We start from the raw sequence: 4,863 nt of genomic DNA, 5'->3' as shown, positions 1-4,863 counted from the left end.
GTAGTGGCTCATGCTTGTAATCCCAGCACTTTCGGAAGTTGAGGTGGGCTGACTGCTTGAGCCTAGGAGTTTGAGACCAGCCTGAGCAACATAGTCAGAACCCATCTCTAGAAAAAAATTTAAAAAATTAGCGGGGTGTGGTGGCACACGCCTGTAGTCCAAGCTACTAAGGACGCTGAAGTGGGAGGATCACCTGAGTCCAAGGATTTAAGGCTGCAGTAAGCCGTTATTGTACCACTGCACTCCAGCCTAGGTGACAGAGATCCTGTCTCAAAAAAAGAAGGCCGGGAGTGGTGGCTCACGCCTGTATCCCAGCACTTTGGGAGGCCGATGCAGGCAGATCACTTGAGGTCAGGAGTTAGATACCGGCCTGGACAACATGGTGAGACCCCGTATCTACTAAAAATACAAAAATTAGCCAGGCATGGTGGTGCACCTGTAATCCCAGCTACTGGGGAGGCTGAGGCAGGAGAATCATTTGAACCCGGGAGGTGGAGGTTGCAGTGAGCCTAGATCGTGTCCCTGCACTCCAGTCTGAGCAGCAGAGCAAGACTCTGTCTCAAAAAAAAAAAAAATTAACTGAGCATGATGGAGTAAGCCTATGGTCCCAGCTACATAGGAGGCTGAAGCAAAAGGATCACTTGAGCCCAGAAGTCAAGGCTGCACTTAGCTGTGTTTTCACCACTGCACTCCAGCTTGAGTGACAGAGAGGTGCTGCCTCACAAAAACAAAAACAAAAGCTAACAGACATATTAGCTTAGGCTACACAGGATCAGGATCATCAATATCACTGTCTTCCACCACCACATTTTGTCCCACTGGAAGGTTTTCTGGGGCAATAACACACATGGTGCTGTCATCTCCTATAACAATGCCTCCTTCTAGAATACCTCCTGAAGGACCTTCCTGAGGCTGTTTTACAGTTAACTTTTTTTTTTTTTTTTTTTTTTTTTTGAGACAGATTCTCGCTCTGTTGCCCAGGCTGGAGTGCAGTGGCATGATCTTGGCTTACTGCAAGCTCTGCTTCCCAGTTCAAGCAATTCTCCTCCCTCAGTCTCCCGAATAGCTGGGATTACAGGCGCGTGTCACCACACCTGGCTAATTTTTGTATTTCCTAGTAAAGAGGGGGTTTCACCACGTTGGCCAGGCTGGTCTCGAACTCCTGACGTCAGGTTATCCACCCGCCTCAGCCTCCCAAAGTGCTGGGATTACAGGCATGAGCCACTGAGCCTGGCCAATAATGGTTTTTAAAGTATAGATTCCTGTAAGATATCTAAATTTACAAAGCATCAAACATCTCTGTATAAGCCAATTAAATCTCACATATAAAATCTCTATAATTTTATAGGGATCCTATGAAAGGGAACTCAGGCTGCTTTTGGTCTCACACTTGACTGGGGTGCTCAGTCAAGTACTCATTAACTGTTCAGCTGTGCGTGAGGCACTAATTATACCCCATCTTCTGTTCTGCACGTGACTTGCAGCTCATTCAGTCAAATATTTGAGAATGTACTATGTCAGGGACTGAGGATGCAATGATGATAAATACAATCCCAGGGCTTGAGGAGTTCATAGTTTAATAAGGAGGAGGGCTGGCTGGGCACAGAGGCTCACGCCTGTAATCCCAGCACTTTGGGGGGCCGAGGCTGGCGGATCACCTGAGGTTGGGAGTTTGAGACCAGCCTGACCAACGTGGAGAAACCCCGTCTCTACTAAAAATACAAAAATTAGCCAGGCGTGGTGGTGCATGCCTGTAATTCCAGCTACTCAGGAGGCTGAGGCAGGAGAATCGCTGGAAGCCGGGAGGCGGAGGTCATGGTGAGCTGAGATTGCGCTCCAGCCTGGGCAACAAGAGCAAAACTTTATCTTAGAAAAAAATAAAAAATAAATGCTACTACAAAAGTTAAGTTTGAGCTGGGCGCAGTGGCTCACGCTGTAATCCCAGCACTTTGGAAGGCTGAGGCGGGCACTCACTTGAGGTCAGGAGTTCAAACCCTGCCTAGCAAATATGGTAAAACCTGTATCTACTAAAAATTAAAAAAAAAAAAAAATTAGCCAGGCATGGTGGTGCACGCCTATAATCCCAGCTACTCAGGAGGCTGATACAGGAGAATCGCTTGGACCTGGAAGGTGGAGGTGACAGTGAGCCGAGATCACGCCACTGCACTCCAGCCTGATGACAGAGTGAGACTTCATCTGAAAAAAAAAAAAAAAAAAGAAGCCAGGAATGGTGGCTCACGCCTGTAATCCCAGCACTTTGAGATGCCAAGGCTGGTGGATCGCTTGATGTCAGGAATTCAAGACCAGCCTGACCAACATGGTGAAACTCTGTCTCTACTAAAAATACAAAATTAGCCAGACATGGTGGCACACACCTGTAATCCCAGCTACTTGGGAGGCTGAGGCAGGAGAATCACTTGAACCTGGGAGGCAGAGTTTGCAGTGATCTGAGATCACACCATTGCACTCCAGCCTGGGCAACAACAGCAAAACTCCATCTCAAAATAAATAAATAAATAAAGAAGGCCGGGTGTGGTGGCATGAGCCTGTAATCCCAGCTACTTGGGAGGCTGAGGCAGGAGAATCGCTTGAACCCAGGAGGCAGAGGCTACAGTGAGCCAAGGTCGCGCCACTGCACTCCAGCCTGGGCGACAGAGCAAGACTCTGTCTCAAAAAAAAAATAAGTTTGGAGTTAAAAAGGAAGCAAATAAGGGTGCATAAATTAACATTTGAGAGTACAAGGCAGGCGGATCACCTGAGGTCAGGAGTTCAAGACCAGCCTGGCCAACATGGCGAAACCCCATCTCTACTAAAAATACAAAAATTAGCCCGGTGTGGTGGCACACGCCTGTAATCCCAGCTACTCAGGAGGCCGAGACAGGAGAATCACTTGAACTTGGGAGGCGGAGGTTGCAGTGAGCCAGGATCATGCCACTGCACTCCAGCCTGGGTGACAGGGTGAGACTCCGTCTCAAAAAAAAAAGACTTCAAGACCAGCCTGTCCAACATGGTGAAACCTCATCTCTTACTACAAATACAAAAATTAGCTGAGCATGGTATTGGGTGCCTGTTATCCCAGCTACTTGGGAGGCTGAGGCAGGAGAATTGCTTGAACCTGGGAGGCGAAGGTTGCAGTGAGTCAAGATTGCACCACTGCACTCTAGCCTGGGCAATAGAGCGAGACTCCATCTAAAAAAAAAAAAAATATATATATATATATATGTATATATACACATATTACTTGTGTGTGTGTGTATATATATGCATATATATGTGCATATATATATACACACACACTATATATAGTATATATATACACACACATATATATATGTATGTGTATATATATGTATGTGTGTGTGTGTATATATGAATAAAAGAAGGCTTCCCAGAGAGAATAACATTTAAGAGAGCCAAAGGCTTAGAAAAAGTTCATTAGGGGCCAGGCTCGGTGGCTCATGCCTGTAATCCTAGCACTTTGGGAGGCTGAAGCAGGCAGGTGGCTTTAGCTCAGGAGACCACCCTAGGTAACATAGTGAAACCCCGTTTCATCAATTAAAAAAAAAAGTTCATTAGGGGGTCAGGAAGTGTTCTAGGCAGAGGGACAAGCAGAGGCAAAAGACTGAGACTCAGACAGAATATGGTTCATCTGAAGAACTGAAAGAAGTTCAGTATAGCTGCAGCATTGAGTTTGATCAGAGGTGGAGAATGGAAAGACATGATGCTGGAGTTAAGTAGGGCCAGATTATATGTGAGCTTATGAGTCAGGCTAAGAACTCTGAACTCTTGAGATAGTTCATTACAGCTGACTTCCCACTCCTTTCATCTCCACCCCCACAGCTAGCTAGAGAAAAAGGCTGTGATAAATGAGGGTATGGAAACCAGAGGACATGTAAAAATTAAGTGACAGATCTTTTGGGTTCCTCTACATGTATCACTAATTTGCCCCACAATGCCATCTTGGGGTGGCATCTAAGAAGGTGAAATTTCAAAAGAGCTGTCCTAGGTGCAGCTGTGAAATAAGATTATCTTCAGAAACAGTAAGGAAGGTACAGAACTCCCGTTGCTATTCAGCACACTAATGGCAACATATAAATTAACATGTCAAGTTAAATTTGTTCTAAGTTTCATTTGATTATAACACTAATTCGTTTACTGAAGTCTCAGCAAACATGCAGAAATTAGTGTTGCTAATTTGGTCAGAAACTCACTATTTTTAAAAATTAAATACCTCTGGCCGGGTGCAGTGGCTCACGCCTGTAATCTCAGCACTTTGGGAGGTTGAGACAGGTGGATCACCTGAGATCAGGAGTTCGAGACCAGCCTGGCCAACATGGTGAAACCCCATCTCTACTAAAAATAAAAATAAAAATAAAAATAATTAGTCAGGCGTGGTGGTGCACGCCTGTAATCCCAACTACTCAGGAGGCTGAGGCAGGAGAATCGCTTGAACCCAGGAGGTGGACATTGAAGTGAACTGAGATCATGACACTGCACTCCAGCCTGGGCGACAAGAGCAAAACTCCATCTCAAAAAAAAAAATTAAATACCTCAGGCTGGGCTCAGTGGCTCACGCCTGTAATCCCACCACTTTGGGAGGCCAAGGCAGGTGGATCACCTGAGGTCAGGAGTTCAAGACCAGCCTGACCAACATAGTGAAACCCAGTCTCTACTAAATACAAAAAAATTAGCCAGGCTTGGTGGTGGGCGCCTGTAATCCCAGCTACTTGGGAGGCTGTGGCAGGAGAATGACTTGAACCCGGGAGGCGGAGGTTGCAGTGAGCCGAGATTGCACCATTGCACTCCAGCCTGGGCAACAAGAGGGAAACTCTGTCTCAAAAATAAAGTAAATAAATAAATAAA

Source organism: Gorilla gorilla, chromosome 10 (genome assembly GCF_029281585.2).
Source record: "Gorilla gorilla gorilla isolate KB3781 chromosome 10, NHGRI_mGorGor1-v2.1_pri, whole genome shotgun sequence".
Lineage (NCBI taxonomy): Eukaryota > Metazoa > Chordata > Mammalia > Primates > Hominidae > Gorilla > Gorilla gorilla.
This window is presented reverse-complemented; position numbering follows the sequence as displayed.